We start from the raw sequence: 18,444 nt of genomic DNA, 5'->3' as shown, positions 1-18,444 counted from the left end.
TGCGGGCTTAGCTTCCGTTTGATTTGGGTGTAACGGTCCATGCCAGTCTGTATAGCCGGACCCACTTGTTGTTGTTTGATATTGCCGATATTGGCACTCGTATTTACACTTGGCTTTGTAGTTTTATTCGGCGCTGCAGAAGTAGCAAACGCATTCGAAATCGCGTTGTTGTTAACGGCGACAGTTGATGTTGTTGTTTCAGTGGCTGCGGTTGCAGAAATTAACGAGGTCGCAGTGCTCGTGGCTGGTGAGCTGTGAGTCGAAGCTGGGGGTGGGGTTCTACACTGCAAGCTCCATGAAGTGGGAGTTGGTGTGAGTAGGGCGGGAGAACAAGACCGTGCTCTCGCACTGTCAATGGTCAGTAGGGCTGAGTTGCTCTTTGAAGAAGTTCTTTCTACTTCTGTATCACGGGTTGAGAAATAAGAAATATAACTGTTTCTCTGGTCTACGGAGCTTCTACGCTCATTTTTTGAATCGCCGCTCATTGAGCTATCACTCGTGGCACTTCTTAGTTTTTATAATAACTTTGCACTAGTTTTTTACATAGCACTAATTATAATTTACTGTTTTTAGCAATAAGATTGCCTTTATTACACCACTCTAGTATTTTTAGTTATTGTTTTTCACTTTTGAGCGGTTTTTTTTCCGGAGCTCGGGCAAAACACGTCTGCACTCTCCGGCTGTTGTTTGAATTTTTTTGGTTCGATTTCTTTAAAACTGAGAGACTAGTTCGCGTAGAAACAGACAGTTGGACAGACGAACATGGTTATATCAACTCAGGAGGTGATCCTGATCAAGAATATATATACTTTATACTTTTGACCGAAATTATAAAACGCTTTGCAAGGGTATATAAATATATAATTTTATCGTAAAATGAGACGCAAAGACACACTCCAGCATTTTCGGTCTGGATACGTTTTAACACATTTGTTACACAAGTGCACTTTATACGTGGCAAACTTAATACAGTATTGTCTGGACTTAATGGTCAAAAGTTTATGAAATGCAGTAATGTGAACGGTTATTACAAATTGGAATCGATCGCTAGTGCAAATATATAAAACTAAGAACATACTCAACATTAATGAATAATGGACTTTCGACTCAACTGTGGTGCCGTGCGCAAAAGGCGACAGGTCGAACGGTAAAACCGTGGACTTTAAACGAGAAGGCAAGGAGACGCCAAGAAATACCGGTATACGCCAAAAAACTTAAAGTTTTCGAATTGAGATACAGGTAGCTGAGGTCCTTAAGGCATCACGCGGCTAGGTCCAGGCGCTTTGTTATAACTACTGTCGCGATTTGAGCTTGGCGTAGTATTGCTTGTCGAGTCCGGCAGGGTTGAACAAAAAGAGTCCTTAGACAAGTAACCGTGCCGAGTTCCGTCGTACGCCTGAACCGTCAGGTAAGAATTAAGCAGGCCTTGGTGCGACTAGCCAGGAAGGACGCGCGTCCGAACCACTGGTGCCTCGAGAGTCCTAGAAAGGCAGCTGACCGAATCCCGAGAGCCAAAGACCCCGCTGCGTTTGGTCCTGTAAGAGCAAGCGGAGAGCAGAGTGAGGACATCGGGGTCACCGAGAACGACGAGCAGCCGTTCCAGCAGCTAGCAAGCTATACTCCTACATATTTAGTCTGCGGCGAATAGGCGAGGGCGGAAGCGTTCGTCGTGAACCTAGCGTCTTGCCACAGGGACTGCATTAGCGGGACAGAGTAAGGGATATGAAGCTGTGGCTGCGAGAGGCGAGAAGGCTTACCTACTTTGTCAGTCCTGGGCCTAGGGTCAAGTCGGCGAAAAAAGATTCCACCCTTCTGTGCGTTCTCACTAGGCACCAGTATATAAATTTAGTGGGACGAACACACACATCGCGACATTCGTAGCGAGCAGAATATAAACAAATTCAGTTCGTTACAACATAATAAATAGAAATTAAATTCGCCAGGCAATATTCAAGGTAGAACTGACGCCTGAAAGCATTCATTGAAATAAAAATGAAGTTTACTCAATCTGCAAGCTTCAATATCATTGGTAAGACTTTAGTCAGTTAGGGCTAGTTTTTGGACAGGCGTACGGACAGACTGACTGACATGTGTGAGGAGTTAAATAGCTCCTCACCAATAAATGAGAGTTTGGAAAATCCAGCTGGTGAGAGTTTGGAGAATACAGCTAATGAGAGTTTGGAGAATAAAGCTGGTGAGAGTTTGGAGAATACAGCTGGTGAGAGTTTGGAGAATCCAGCTGGTGAGAGTTTTGAGAATACAGCTGGTGAGAGTTTGGAGAGAAGGAGTAACGGTAGAACGCGGCGGACGTTGGACCTTAGTATGGTGCCGTGCGGAAAACCGAAAAAGGAGAAGCAGAGAAGTGACGGGATACGCCGTCCTATATAAGCGGGCTGAGCGCGAGAAGCGGGATCAGTCGATCACAAGGAGTCAATCCAGCAAGATCATTAGACAATCAGAAAAACAGTGAACAAAACAAGTCAAGTCAACATCAGGAGGAAGCAGAGCCGCGCCGAGTCAACAGGAGCAAGATCGCTACATCAAGACGTTCGGGAGTTGAAGTCTCCGAGCTAAGAAACAGGTAGCTGAGGTCCTTAAGGCATCACGCGGCTAAGTCCAGGCGCTTTGTTCTAATTCTTGTCGCGATTTGAGCTTGGCGTATTGCTCGGCGAATCCGACAGAAGTGAATAAAAAGAGTCCTTCGACAAAGAACCGTGGGCTCGGAAGGGAAGTTGTCCAGAACCAGCTGCCGTGCGAAAACAATTGCCTTGTCGAATTCCGGCGTACGCCTGAACCGGCAGGCGAGAATTGTGGAGGCCCTGGTGCGACTAGCCAAGAAGGTCGCGCGTCTGAACCACGGGTGTCTCGAGAGGCGTATGCGTCGAGAGCACAGTAGTTTGCCGCCAGAGTCCTAGACAGGCAGCTGACCGAATCCCGAGAGCCAAAGACCCGCTGCACCTAGTCTCACAAGAGCACGCGGACAACAGAGCCAGGATCCGCGCCGTGAGCAGAGCAAGGACATCGAGGACACCAGAAACGACGAGCAGTCATCGCAGGCCCAGCGGCAACCGAGCCATACTACCACGTATCCAGTCCACGGCTAAGAGGCGAGGGCGGAAGCGTTCGTCTTGAACCTAGCGTCCTGCCACAGGGACTGCATTGGCGGCCTTTCGGCGTATGCCTGAACCGTCAGGTAGAAACTGTGTAGGCGTCCGGTGTGACCGGCCGGGACAGATCCAGGGACAGGTGGGAACGGTGACGCATCCCTAGACCCTCAAAGCCCCGAGGCCAAAGACAGCGGAGGCGTTCCGGAGCAGCGAGCAACGAGGCAGCGGAGTGCGACGGTGGAGCAGCCGCAATTCTTCAAGGAAGGCGTTGAGACACCCATCTGTCACCATTAGTCCCAGGCCGAGGGACAAGTCGGCGAATAAAGATCCTAATATAAACATCCTAACATTTTGTGCGTTCTCACTAGACAATCGGGCGGTCACGTTTATATAAAGTTGGTGGGACGAACAACACACATCTTCTGAGCTAGCCGCACGATACTCGTAGCGAGCAGACATACAAAATCAGTTCGTTACAAATGGTCCTGTGATGCTAATCAAGAATATTCACTGACGAGCAAAACTTTAACACGAGTTCAATACTCTAACTTCAAAGGTTAGTATCTTCTATTCTAATTTATGTTCGCCAAAATTTTTTGTCTGGTTTTGTTGGTATGTTCATACACTACCTTTCTAGGAAATGCTAACCCATTTAATTATAGGAGTAAAAAATGCTGGAGCAAACTGAAAAAAAGTCAAATGTTTTGCACTGCGGTTATTTTTTTTTTTTTTTTTTTGTAAATATATGCTTTATTTATTGAATCTTCTCTATATTAGACTAACAATAAGTATATCAAATCTTAAGAATATAACTTAACTTACAGTCATGTAGACTGAATTTTGACTAACGGGCCCTAATATTTATTGCTGGGCTGGTAGATCGTTACGATGCAGACGAGTTCTGTTCGAAACCCGTCTTAGGTTCCTTGCGAGATTATTTGGGTGCAGTGTAAGCTTGTTATGGTAGGCCGCTTTCTGCTTTGCTATTTCATCTTTGACCGGTGGTATGCCCAGATCCCTGTGGATGTTTTCGTTCCGAACATACCAGTGCCCCAGTGATTGTTCGCAGGATTTTTGATTGTGAGCGCTGTATGATGTCATCGTTGCTGTTGCTCGCGTTCCCCCAGAGCTGGGAGCCGTAGGTCCAAATGGGCTTGAGGGTGGAGTTGTAGAGAAGAAATTTAAAGTCCAGACACAGGGGTGATCGAGAATTTATAATCCAATGTAGGCTGCTAGCTTTAAGTCTGAGATGTACTTTCTTGCATTCAATGTGCCTCCGCCAGGTTAGGCGTCTGTCGAGGTGGACGCCGAGATATGTTATATCGCTGGCTTGGGGAATCTGCGTACTATTCAAAGTTAGTGGCGGGCACGATTGTCTGTTAAGGGTAAACGTTATATGTTTACACTTTTGTTCATTAATTTTGATTCGCCAGTCTGATAGCCACTTTTCAACTACCACCAAATGATCAGCCAGTTGAGCTGTTGCTCTAGTTGGGCATCTCGAGCGGCTCAGGATTGCGGTGTCGTCAGCAAATGTGGACGTAGTCAGCCTCTCGTTCGTAGGGATGTCTGCTGTGTATAGGATAAACAGGGTAGGGCCCAGGGCGCTATCTTGTGGGACTCCGGCTTCAATGTTATACTCGTTGGATGTCGTTGTATTGCATCAAACCTCAAAGACTCTGTGGTAGAGGTACGACTTAAGTAACTTATGAGTGTTTTCTGGCAGTAATGTTATAATTTTATGCATAAGGCCTTCAAGCCACACTCGGTCGAATGCCTGTGAGACGTCGAGGAATATCGAACTACAATATTCCCGATGTTCGAAGGCTGTACGAATTTCTGAAGTTATCCGGTTGACTTGCTCGATGGTTCCGTGGCTTTCACGAAACCCGAATTGATGTGCCGGGATTAAGTTTTGTTCTCTTAAATATGGTGTAATGCGCGTGAGCAGGCATTTTTCCAGTAATTTGGACAGGCACGATAGTAAGCTTATTGGCCTGTACGATGAGGGAATTGTGTGGACTTTGCCAGGCTTCGGTATCATTATAACCACGGACTTTTTCCATTTTTTGGGGTAGTAGCCAAGTTTTGTGATCCCGTTAAATAGCTTGCATATAACATCCACTGCGCAGTTTGGAAGTTCAATTATCATTTTTGGGGTTATTAGGTCGCCCCCTGGAGCCTTTTTCGGTTTTATTTGCTTCCTAATGACGTTAGCAATTTCAGGTGTTTGAAACAAAATCGGGTTAATTGCAATTTCAGAGCTAAACGGCGGTAGTTGAAGAGACGTGGCGGCGTTCGGCTGAAATACATTTCGTAGGTGTAAAGCAAATGTTTCGGCTCTGTCTTCGTCACTGCGGGCCCAAGTACCCGAGGAGTTTCTAATCGGAGTGACTGATTCTATCGGAGAGCTTAAATTTGGGTGAGCTCTCCACAAAAGATGCTTTGTACTGGTCGGCGACAGTTTCTCGATGTACCGGCGCTGCGCAAGCTCCTCTTCTTGCTTGAGGGTTTTGGTGAGTCTGCGGGTGGCATCATTATAGAGTTGCTTCGAATGGGGCGATCTGCAGGATTGCCAAACGCGTCGTAGACGTCGTTTTTCCCGAACCAGTTGTTCGATTTGCAGATTAGTTTTGTATTGGTTGCTACGCACGATTGTCTCTTCTGGTGTTAAGATTTTGGCTGCTGCCACGAGTACTGACTCCAGGGCATCAGCACAGAAGTCGATGTCGTTCTCTATGTTTAACTGTGGTGTTAGTTCAATGTGGGAACTTACGTACTTTTTGTACTTTAGCCAGTTAGTTCTAGTCGAGGTCAGCCTGAAGGAGTGCTCGATTACTTTCGGGCTTTGAAGAAGAGTTATTAAAACAGGCGAGTGGTCCGATGATAAGTCCGATAGCGATTTGGCGCTGACTAAATTTCTTGGGATGTTCTTGGTCACAGCGAAGTCAATTAAGTCCGGGAGTTTTCTGGGGTCAGCTGGCCAATATGTGGGGCTGCCAGGGGAGACATAGTCGAGTTTGTTGCTCAAATTTATGATTGCTTTATACAGTTGTCTTCCTTTGGGCGTCACTAGTCTTGATCCCCAGTGCGTGTGCTTGGCGTTGTAGTCTCCTCCTGCTATAAAGCGATCTCCGAGTGAATTGTAGAAGTCCAAGAATTGCTCTTCAGTTATTGTAAAACGCGGTGGGCAATAGACAGCGGCTATAGTGATACTGCCGTTGCCTGCTTGTAGTTTTATAGATGTAGCCTGAAAATAATTTATTGCAAACCTCTGGTGAAAGTGGTGCTTAATGCGTTCCCTGATTAGGATTCCAGTTCCTCCGTGAGCCTTACCGTCCGGATGATCTGTGCAGTATGAAGTATAACCTCTTATTTGGAAGTTGTATTTACTTGTGAGATGCGTTTCTGCCAGCAGCATTACATCTATTTGGTTTTCATTGAGGAATTGAGTTATTTCAAGTTTGTGCCGTGAAACGCAATTGGCATTCCACATGGATATTCGAAGACAAGACATCGATTATTTAGATTGTTGGGATGTGAGCAAATTTATTAAAATGTTTTGATTTTGCATAAGGTTTGTCATTGTTGTTTTCATGAAGGCCATCCTACCCTGTTGTAAAGTCAGCATCATGGTTTCCATTTTGTTTGGTATTTGTCCTATTGCTTGCTGAGAAGTTATTATATTTTGCTCAGAGCATTGAGCTTGTGGGAACCCCGTCTGATTGGCAAGTCCTGATTTTAGGGCACTGGCGTATGAAACTCCCCCATTTGTGTTGAGGGGCCCAAATGAAGATCTGGCTGCTTTCGCAAAGAAAACATTAGGTGTGGTTTGGGATTGCACGTACGCATTTCGTGCATTCTGGGAGCGTGCTTGTTTTGCTTGTTGAAACTGACTCTTCAGCTCTTTATAGACCGGGCAGCCTCTGTAGTTTGCGGTATGGTTATCTCCACAGTTAGCGCATTTCTTTGTCTTTGGGTCTTCTTTGCTTGCAGGGCAAGGTTCGGATTTGTGGAAGCCACCACAAGCTACGCAGACTGAACGAAGCCCGCAGTTGTTTCTGGTGTGTCCATACTCTTGGCAGTTTGTGCATTGCAGCGGGCCATTCCGCTTATGCGGTTCTTCAACAGTAATCCTTCTGTGCAACAGGTATTGCAGTTTATAGATCGTGTGCACTTCATTTTTCTTCAAGGCTCTGCTTTCAGGCTCCAGTTCGACCTTAAAGAGTGGTTGCGGTTTTTTATTTTTGTTGATAATATTAATAATATTTTTGGAGAAGAATCCTTTTTCTTTCAGTGCCTCTTTTACCTCATTGGTGGATACGTCGGGCTCTATGCCCTTTAGCACTACTTGCAAGCCCTTGCTACTCTTGAGCTGGTACGTGTAGTAGGGTTTCCTAGCCTCGTCTAGGTAATTTGTTACAGCTCTGAATTGATCTTCAGTTTTAGCTTGAAGCTTTGTTTCATGAATATTCCCTTTAACAAGGGGAGTAACATAAAAGTTGTCATTCCCGACCAGCGCAACAATTTTCTTTACTAGGGTATTTGAGTTCTGTTCCCTTATGTAAATTGGTGGGGGCTTTGGTTTCTTTTGAACAGCCTGTCCAGATTCGGATTGATTATTATCAATTTCCGACAATAGGGCGAATCTGTTGTTACTAGATGGCCCTGGTTGTTCGCTGCCTTTATTAGGGCAATTTTGTTTTGGTTTATTTCCAACCATTTTATTTTGCGGGCTTAGCTTCCGTTTGATTTGGGTGTAACGGTCCATGCCAGTCTGTATAGCCGGACCCACTTGTTGTTGTTTGATATTGCCGATATTGGCACTCGTATTTACACTTGGCTTTGTAGTTTTATTCGGCGCTGCAGAAGTAGCAAACGCATTCGAAATCGCGTTGTTGTTAACGGCGACAGTTGATGTTGTTGTTTCAGTGGCTGCGGTTGCAGAAATTAACGAGGTCGCAGTGCTCGTGGCTGGTGAGCTGTGAGTCGAAGCTGGGGGTGGGGTTCTACACTGCAAGCTCCATGAAGTGGGAGTTGGTGTGAGTAGGGCGGGAGAACAAGACCGTGCTCTCGCACTGTCAATGGTCAGTAGGGCTGAGTTGCTCTTTGAAGAAGTTCTTTCTACTTCTGTATCACGGGTTGAGAAATAAGAAATATAACTGTTTCTCTGGTCTACGGAGCTTCTACGCTCATTTTTTGAATCGCCGCTCATTGAGCTATCACTCGTGGCACTTCTTAGTTTTTATAATAACTTTGCACTAGTTTTTTACATAGCACTAATTATTATTTACTGTTTTTAGCAATAAGATTGCCTTTATTACACCACTCCAGTATTTTTAGTTATTGTTTTTCACTTTTGAGCGGTTTTTTTCCGGAGCTCGCGCAAAACACGTCTGCACTCTCCGGCTGTTGTTTGTTGTTTTTTTGAGCTGGTACGTGTGCGGTTATTTTGTAAACAAATAATTTTATGAATAATTATACCCGTTACTCGTAGAGTAAAAGGGTATATTGTATTCGTGCAAAAGTATGTAACAGCTAGAAGGAAGCGTTTCCGACCCTATAAAGTATATATATTCTTGACCAGGGTCACTAGCCGAGCCGATATAGCCATGTCCGTCTGTCCGTCTGTCTGTCCGTCTGTCTGTCTGTCTGTCCGTATGAACGCTGAGATCTCGGAAACTATAAAAGCTAGAAGATTGGCATTTTGCATGCAGATTCTAGGAGTTCCTACGCAGCGCAAGTTTGTTTCAAAAAGGTGCCACGCCCCCTTTAAAATAAAATTAATAAAATTTAAATATTTCGGAAAAGTAAAAATTCAGTTTTATTGTGTTTATCAATACCTATCGAAATGTAGAAGAAATTTTTCAAATCGGACCATTCGTTAAAAAGTTATGCGTGATCAAAGTTTCTATCTCCATCTCCCTCGCACTCCCTTTACCTGAGTAACGGGTATCTGATAGTCGGGGCACCCGACCATTGCGTTCTCTCTTGTTTTTTAATAATGTGTCCACAGCCCTTTTAACTTTTTATGTTCTCATACGCGATTTGGCATACTTTGGGTGAAGCGTTGCACTACTAATACCATACGTCCTTTGTTTTCTCCCACAGCTCCTTTACTTATTTTAGAGGAACTGCATATTCCCCAATAGCGATTTCTCATGGCTCCATATATTTTCAATAAGAGTCATATCCGAGGATTGTGGTGGACTTCATGGACTGAAATTTTTGGTTTTAAAATCCAATTTTTGACCAAAAGGGACGTTTGCATTTTTCAGCAGAAAGACCCGCATTTCGGATGACTTATGGAAGATTTTCTTGTAAAATGTTCAAATATTGTTCCGTTTGCATTATTCCATCGATTCATACCATGAGATACCAACTCCATTTTTATGGATGCACCCCCAGACCATAATTGAGCCGACACCGTACTTGACGGTTTGCCGGATATTACTTGACTAAGAAGTTTTGCTCGTCAGTGTATATTCTTTTACCGCAACTAAAATACCCTTTGCAAAAATTGATGTTTTGATATCGGTTTTAAAAAATTTAAGCGTAATTTTCTTTAAGTCAATAAGTGTTAATAATGTAAAATTTAGTCAACGGGATTTTATAAACTAGCTAAATATTATTTATTAGGATATGCTTTAATGCTATTTTTTTATTTACAATAAACATCATTCTCAAGATTATCGTTAAAAAAAATTCTTATACATTTAATTTCCCACACAGTCGCAAAACTTTGAGTCCGTCGCGCAGTTCACATCCATGTCGTGATTATTGTTACTTTTTGTTGTTTTCGTCTGAGAAACTTCAAATAATCTTTTGCCAGCGCTGTGCGACAAGCTCGATGTAATCGAATAGCGCATAGAAAACGCTAAGCAAGCAGAAAATCTACAGGATATATAACTTTACCGTCGTTCATGTGAACGACAGTATGTCTGTGTGTGTGTTTTTGACTGAGCCTGTGGTGGTGGCCGAATAACTGGTCATTCCGAATTTGCGCAGTTTTCGCGAAACTTAACGGGCTTTCAAGTTCGAATTACGGAATTACCGAGTTGCGACGTTACGAATTATACGAATTTACGGAGTAGACATGGCACGCGACACCCAAGGAACTCAGGGAACCCAAAGTCAGGTCTCCAATATCTGGACGCAAGTGGAGAGCCAGCCGATGGAGAAAATCGTCTGGGGACGATTGTACGGAAAAAATATTAAAATCAAATCGTTGGATCTCAACAATGACGAGTTCACCGCAGGACGAGGGGAGGCCAACGATTTGATTCTCAGACTCAACGATTTGCCCGAAAAAATCTTGAAGCGCATTTCGAAGGTGCATTTTATCATCAAGCGGGCAAATTGCGAGCTTACCAATCCAGTTACATTCAGGATCTCTCACGCAACCGGACCTTCGTGAATAATGAACAAATTGGAACAAACAAGATGCGGATCCTGAAGAACGACGATGTAATTTCCCTATCCCACCCTACCTACAAAGCCTTTGTATTCAAGGATCTCAGCTCAAACGAGTCGATCGGCCTGCCCGAGGAGATTAACAAGGCGTAGTATGTTAACAAAAAGTTAGGATCTGCAGCTTACGGCCTAGTCCGTCTTGTATACGATACCCGAACTTGCCAGCAGTTTGCTATGAAGATAGTAAAGAAAAATATGCTGTCTGGCAGTGCGCGCCCCAGTACAAATTTCAGCGATTCCGATCGGGTGTTAAATGAGGCAAAGATCATGAAGAATCTATTCCATCCGTGCGTGGTTCGCATGCACGACATCGTAGACAAACCCGACTCGGTCTACATGGTGCTGGAGTTTATGCGGGGCGGTGACCTACTCAACCGGATTATTAGCAACAAGCTGCTGAGCGAGGATACTTCTAAGCTTTACTTTTACCAAATGTGCCATGCCGTAAAGTACTTTCATGATCGAGGTATAACACATCGCGACTTGAAACCTGACAATGTGTTGCTAGAGACCAACGACGAGGAGACCCTGCTGAAGGTATCCGATTTCGGGCTGAGCAAGTTTGTGCAGAAGGACTCGGTGATGCGGACACTCTGCGGCACTCCGCTCTATGTGGCTCCTGAGGTGTTGATAACCGGCGGCCGCGAAGCCTACCCCCGAAAAGTAGACATCTGGGGCTTGGGCGTAGAGCTTTTTACTTGTCTGAGTGGCACTCTGCCATTTTCAGAAGAGTAAGGAACTCCAGCAGCCCAGCAGATTAGGAAGGGCAGGTTTGCCTACGTACATCCTGCATGGAAGCGTGTCTCGAAGCGCGCCAAGCTGCTGATCAACCAAATGCTCATTGTGGATCCCGAAAGGCGACCCTCAATCGATGACGTCCTGCAGTGCAGCTGGGTGCGGGATCCGCAAATGCTACAGAAGGCTAAGGGGCTGATGAAGCTCGAGAGCATGGAGATCGAGGAGGAGGAGAATAACTTTCTCGAACCGCCCACCAAGCGATCGCGACGTTAACTCTCGTTTCTAAAATTCAATCGTTGATGCCTAAAGGTCGAGGCGTGAAAAGGTTTTAATTTTTTGGAAAAATTAAGCGATAACATTTTTCCCAAACCGCCGACACCGCCGCATTTGAGTGTATTGGTTATTCAAGTATTTTTTTGCGGTTTTTTATTTTTACGTGTTGTCTAGTGTAAGTTTCATCATGCCTGAGTACTTTTGTTAAACTGCATTTATTTCTTGGCATTTTATTCACAATTACTTTAAGCTTCTTATCGATCTGAATTCTACCATTCCATTGGGATATAATTACGAGTAATTTAATTTGACTCTTCAGTGAACTATTGAGCCTTTTGAAATAAAGCAATGGAATTTGTTCAAATAAGCCGAACTTTATTCTAGGGATATAATTTTAGAAACTGTTATAATTTAAAATATAAATTTATATTATCAGGAATCCCGGAGCTACGCTTGCTCAGCTTACTTTGGCAGAAATCTACAGGGGTGGTCAAAAGTATTTGCACAAATTACACGTACTTACTCATAAGAAATGTGCAAATACTTTTGACCACCCCTGTATTTGCCGCTATATGTACTACTGTGTGCAAAAAGTAAGGTGAATTTGTTTGTAAAGTGAAATTTCTTTATTTATTCTCCTGAATCAATTTCATCCCCTTCAAAGTAATCCCCTCTCGATAAAAAAATTATGCCAACGTTTTTTCAAATCCTCGAAACAGGCCAAATAGTCCCTTTCCGGTTTAGCCTCGTCGATTCCGCTTTTATCTCTTCAATCGTCGAATTCTTGGCGATTTGGTCACGAAGAACGAGTGCAGAAATTGAGCGTTTTTGGTACCAAACGAGATTTGACTTTTCGTAGGCCCAAATGGTCTTTAAAATGGTCTTTCTTTCAGTCAACCGACTATTTTTGAGCACTAATTCCTTCACTTCATTGACGTGTTGGTCATCTGTTGACGTCGATGGCCGTCCGCAGCGCTCCAAGTCATCAACACGTTCCCGAACCTCAACCATTTGTAAACCGATTTTTAAATTTTTAATTTGTCTAATTCATAATCAGTTTTTTCTACCATTTGGAAGGACTCTTTTATTCTTCCACTTCATAAAATGGGTGCGAAGGCGGATGCCAAGAATTATAGAGGTATTTCTAAATTGTCGGCAATTACTAAACTTCCACTTCTCAATTGCAACATTTATGTTCCTAGCTTATATCAGCATGGTTTTTGTTAGCATCGACCACATTTTGATCTCCTACCTTTCGTCTCCCAACATAAAGCTTGATCCTTCCTTTCCGACAACTTAGCCAAGAAAACATAACAAAAATCATTTTATGTGTAGGCTTCTGGGTTTCAAACATCGCATAGTTCGACTCTTATGCAAGTGACTAATGTAGGTTACTGCGAAGAGCACAGACAATTTGACTTGTGGCTTACTCGCTCCACTGCATTGGCTGAAAATAGTTTTTATTTACATGGCGTCAATGTCATAATGATCAAGGAATTGCGCGAGCTCATATTTGTGCTGTGAAATGCCATTCGCATTCCAGAAAGATATTTTAAGAGTAAACATCTAATCAGATTTGTGTTTGATTAGAAGCTCCAGGAGGAGATTTTGACTGCGCACAAGCTCCTGCAGCGTTTGCTGTATTGCTCCCATTGTTCTGCTATAGTTGCCAACATTAATTCTATACCACTAGGTAATTGGGATGTGTTTACGGAGATACTTTCAGTAGTATGGTTCAATGACTGTTGCTTCAACAATCTGGAGTGGTATGTCCAAATGTCGGTTTTGAAGCGTAAGACCCGTCCTTGTAGCTTAGCGCCTGGACAGGGACTCCGGAGTATGGTATGTATGGAAGGTTTTGGCGGGTGGCTGGGTTTCTTGCTGCAGTTTGTTTTTTGGGTTCGGCGGGTTAAAGCCTTTTTCTTTAAGCCCAGCTATTATTTCAATGGTTTAAACTGTTGATTCAATTCCTTTGATAACTACTTTTGAGTTGGTAGGAATAGTAATTTATTTTTCCCACGTCTAGGTATTTGGCCACTGATCGATATCTAGTTCGTCGTTTACTTGAATTCATTTCATTTATTTCATTTATGTTTCCATTTTTTATAGAAGTGACATAAAACTTGTTAGCTCCAATTTGGTTAGTTTGGCCAGATATTTTTTTAACTAGTTCAGCACAATTTGCGTGACGAACATAAATGGTTTATGGCCTTGGTTTCTTGGCCATAGTTGTTTCAGAATCGAGAATCTATTTATTCTACAGTGATAATATTTGATTTTGATACTTTTGGTGTGTTCGTTTTTCTAGAAGATTACGGGCTTAATTTTCTTTTTATATGTGCAGAAAATTGAAACGAAAACAAGAGAGAACGCTATAGTCGAGTGCCCCGACTATCAGATACCCGTTACTCAGGTAAAGGGAGTGCGAGGGAGATGGAGATAGAAACTTTGATCACGCATAACTTTTTAACGAATGGTCCGATTTGAAAAATTTCTTCTACATTTCGATAGGTATTGATAAACACAATAAAACTGCATTTTTACTTTTCCGAAATATTTAAATTTTTAAAATCGTATATAAGCGATTGTGGGCGTTAACGGGGGCGTGGCACCTTTTTGAAACAAACTTGCGCTGCGTAGGAACTCCTAGAATCTGCATGCAAAATGCCAATCTTCTAGCTTTTATAGTTTCCGAGATCTCAGCGTTCATACGGACAGACAGACAGACAGACGGACAGACGGACATGGCTATATCGACTCGGCTAGTGACCCTGATCAAGAATATATATACTTTATAGGGTCGGAAACGCTTCCTTCTAGCTGTTACATACTTTTGCACGAATACAATATACCCTTTTACTCTACGAGTAACGGGTATAATTAAGTTATTAATAATTGAGAACGCCGAAAAGTAAACCGCTGTCTGAGCGTGGATAGCAGTTGCCACCTCTTTGAGTATCTCAAGCCTCTGGTCGGTGCGTCTGGCTCTAATCCTTGCGGCAGCGAACAAAGGGCCTGCCCGATTAGCAGGTGCCCTGGAGTGAGCGCCTCCCCCTCATTGGGATCGGTGCTGGTTGGAGTTAGAGGCCGAGAATTGAGCACGGCCTCGGTGTCCGATAGATAAGCCCCGACCTCGGCTTCGGTTAGGGACGCGTCTGCGACTTGACGCACGAGAATTTCCTTCGCTGACTTCACGGCCGCCTCCCACAAACAGCCGAAGTGCGGTTCCTCTTAAACAATTAGTTTCTTTTATCAATAATAATTACATTTTTATGTTTGATATTTTGCAGTTTTTTTTTTAATATCATCTTTTTTGACACACTTTTTACATTATGATATTGAATGTGCATATTTTTACTATGTGTAACGACTGGATTCTTTATTAGACAAATCTCTAACCATCTTTGAATCGCATCTTTTTTTTTTCGCGCGGAATCATACGAGAGAAGACTGACGAGAGATATAAAAGTATAAGTAAAATTTCGTGAAAAAATTAGATTAATTTTGTGCCTATGTAAGCATTAATTGTTTAATTGTTTGTTGCAGAGACTATAGGAAAAAGTCTATAATAGTCAGAACCTAGTACTCTGAAAGGCTCATGCAAGTCATATATAGATCTACAATGATTTAATATTAGTAATATTAATAAATCTACTTGGCTCAGAAAAGTAAAGCCAAACTATCAAGTCGGCGCTATCAATATCACCACGAAAAATGTTGTAAATGAAGACAGTACCAAGAATCGTTTTACGGTCGTTCGCTCGACACATCAATCCTAAGTCACTCGAGGTGCCCAAGCCGAGCAACAACACAACTAGCCAATAACTTTATCGTAGTTGAGAGGTGGCTATCTGATTGGCGTATTAAAATAAATGAACAAAAATGTAAACACGTTTACTATCTCAGCGTCCATCTCGACAGACGACTAACCTGGAGAACCAACATCAAATGCAAGAAACTACATCTAAAACTAAAAGCCAGCAGATTCCACTGGATATTAAACGCTCGATCTTCCCTGCGTCTTGACTACAAGGCCCTGCTCCACAACTCCACTCTCAAGCCTATGGCTCCAAGGTTGACATCATCTACCGCGCACAATCGAAAATCCTGAGGATTATCACTCGGGCACCATATAAAACGAATATATCAACTGCACATAACAAGAGCAAGAAGTGTTCGCAAGCTACAATATATAATATTGGTGTGTATAAGTGAGTGCGCCTACTCCCGAATTGGCAATGGGCAGAGCTTTGATACGGATCGTTTTAGCTGTCCTTGCTTGGTTTTAAGTGTTACCGTCCCTGGGTGTAACTGCCGAGTAACCATTGTGATGGTGGGAACTGGTCATCCTTGATGACAAGGTCGTTGAGTTGAAAACTTTCAGTTTCCTGGCATTACTTTATTCTTTCTTGTATATGAGGTAACCAGTCACGACTCCAAGCCTTCCAGAAATGGCGTATCATCGTCTGCTGTATAAGGAACTGCTCTGCGAAGGATCCCGATTGTGGCTGATATTCTGGCGGCGCCAGCATTGAGTCTCCGATAAGAAAGTGCGCTGGGGTGAGCTCTTGTAGATCGTCCGCGTCAGCTGTGAGAGGGCAAAGCGGTTGTGAGTTAAGGCACGCAGTTCACCGAAGGAGAGGGATTGGAGTGGCATGTTATCCGCTGCGAAACAAGTTTGGGGGCGATGAGCTTTTCGTAATTCGCTTGAAGCTGACCGTACACCGTCTTCATCACATTGTCTGCACCCACAAAGTTGGTTCTGTTGTCACTGTAAAGGTGCTAAACCATTTCTAGTCTTCCGGTGAACCCGTCCAGACCCTAAGCACTGCCTTTGTTGCGAGACAAATGAAAACAGCGATGTATCCTTTGTTAAAGCTAGTACCTCGTAAACGAGTTGCTTTAATCTCTATCGCGCCTGTGTAGTTGACACCAGCTGCGAGGATGGTCGAATAGGAGGGTTGACTCGATGAACGGGCAAGTCTCCCATAAGCAGTAGTTGCTCGCGCCCTGAACTCTTTGAACTGCTTGGCTTCCTGTCCAGATCCAAAATCGTTGGCGCGTGTGTGCCAAAGTCAACTGCGCACCTCCGTGTAACGTTAGATAGTGCGATTGCCGTATTATTAATTCTGTGAAATGATGAGAACTTGGCAGGATTATTGGATAACGACGTTCGGGAGACAAACTAGAATGGCAAAGGAACGATCCAAAACAAAGGCGAATCTATTTGCGACAAAGGTCTTCCATCTATAGACGTCTCCATGCAGCTAGTGCTGCACAACTGAAGCATCCGTCCAATAAATGGTATTTACAGGAAAGAAACTAAGAAACTTAGTCATCGTTAGCCACCTTAACAATTCGATAGCTAACCTTTTGTTCGAGGTATAGTTGAGAGCTTCGCGGGAGTAACCTTTGTGTTGGCAGTAATCAGGGATGAATAGCACATTCCGTCCTGATGATCCAGCAGGTGCATTAAATGTGCAAGATCAGTCGCAAAACGCATGAATCTGTAGTGAGGATACGGAAGCTGAATTATAATGGATCCACGGAATTCTGCTTATCTCGCCGATCCTCAGCGAGCCGTCTCGAAATATTCGACATAGCTCAGCAATATCGGAAACCGCACCTTCACAGTCCAGAACCATCTGCATGCACTCTCTTGACCATGTTTACGTCCAGCAATATTAGCTTCCCGAGATGGTGACTGGTGCAATGATACCCAGCGTCTCAAGCAACCTTGCTATCATCCTCAATCTCAAAGTCGAGCCGGTACTTAAAGCAGTCCTTATTTGGGAGCCAATACATTCCTAAAGCCTTTATATGACCTGTAGTGTCCAAACTTAACAGGGTCTGACTGCAATAATACTCTGAAGGAATCGAAAGAAAAACACATTCGCAACTCCATCCGCGCAACTCCTCTGCCACTTCTATAGTATCTCCTTCGTTCATCAGCACCTCCTCCGCCTTAGGAATGAAAGCTGCCAGCAGGTCCACTCCCAAGATGAGATCAACTCGTTTCGGTCGGTAATAGTTTGGATCTGCCAACGGGAGCTCTTGGATGTGATTCCATCGCTGCTGCGAAAAGCTGAGACTGGGGAGACAGGATGTTACGGAATTGAAAACATATTCAGAATTAACATCTAAAGAAAAATAGAGATTAATAATACTGTTGATTTCGAAATTGACCGCATACTTGCAACGACGACCGCCCCCGTGATCGTTTCAGATGAAATGACTGAACAACGTGTTCGGATACTATGGTTGCCTCGGATCCTTTATCGACGAGGGTCGGGTTTCGTACGGTAATACGAGCCGTAGCGAGAAGTACATTTCTCGAGGAAAGGTTGGATGGAGTCGCCGAATGACTTCTGTAAGCTGCGTGTGGCGCAGTTGTGTTGAGTGTTGAGACTGTTTGCATGGATGCTGGCGCCACAAACTACGATGTCGGGGGCTTGCCAGGATGCGATTGCGCGTGGTTAGACGGCTGGTTCTGAGCCGGAACCTGGAAATGTAGTAAAGTATTATGGCGCTGACCACAAACTTGGCAGCTCTTGTTGCTAGTTAAGCGAGAAAGAGCATGCGACTTACTCAATCAATTGACACATTATTTAGCCCTGCTGACTATATGCTTGCGCTTGTAAAAGTTTAACGACATAAAAAAGGGTTTGAGTGCTCCTCTGCATTATGCAATCGCACGCGTCGCACAACGAGCTTCGGTTCTCAATCCCATCCATACGATCGCTCAAAAATGATTCCAAATGAAGAGCTACCTTGGTGGTGCTCCCAAGCTATGTATGTCTCCTTGGGCAGCTTCGATGCTACGTAATGCGCCAACCAGTGCTGCAATTCCCCG

At 43.8% G+C, this 18,444-nt stretch overlaps 1 protein-coding gene and 1 pseudogene across 2 annotated transcripts in view; both read left to right on the top strand.

Moving 5' to 3' along the window:
• LOC108041495 (unconventional myosin-VIIa) overlaps positions 1–18,444 on the top strand; it is a 1,185,777-nt gene that overhangs the window by 77,202 nt on the left and 1,090,131 nt on the right. The gene's annotated exons all lie outside the window — the stretch shown is intronic.
• LOC108039714 lies at positions 10,059–11,648 on the top strand (annotated as a pseudogene).

The sequence above is a fragment of the Drosophila rhopaloa genome, unplaced genomic scaffold (genome assembly GCF_018152115.1).
Source record: "Drosophila rhopaloa isolate 14029-0021.01 unplaced genomic scaffold, ASM1815211v1 contig_190, whole genome shotgun sequence".
In the NCBI taxonomy this organism is placed as follows: Eukaryota; Metazoa; Arthropoda; class Insecta; order Diptera; family Drosophilidae; genus Drosophila; species Drosophila rhopaloa.
This window is presented reverse-complemented; position numbering and strand designations above follow the sequence as displayed.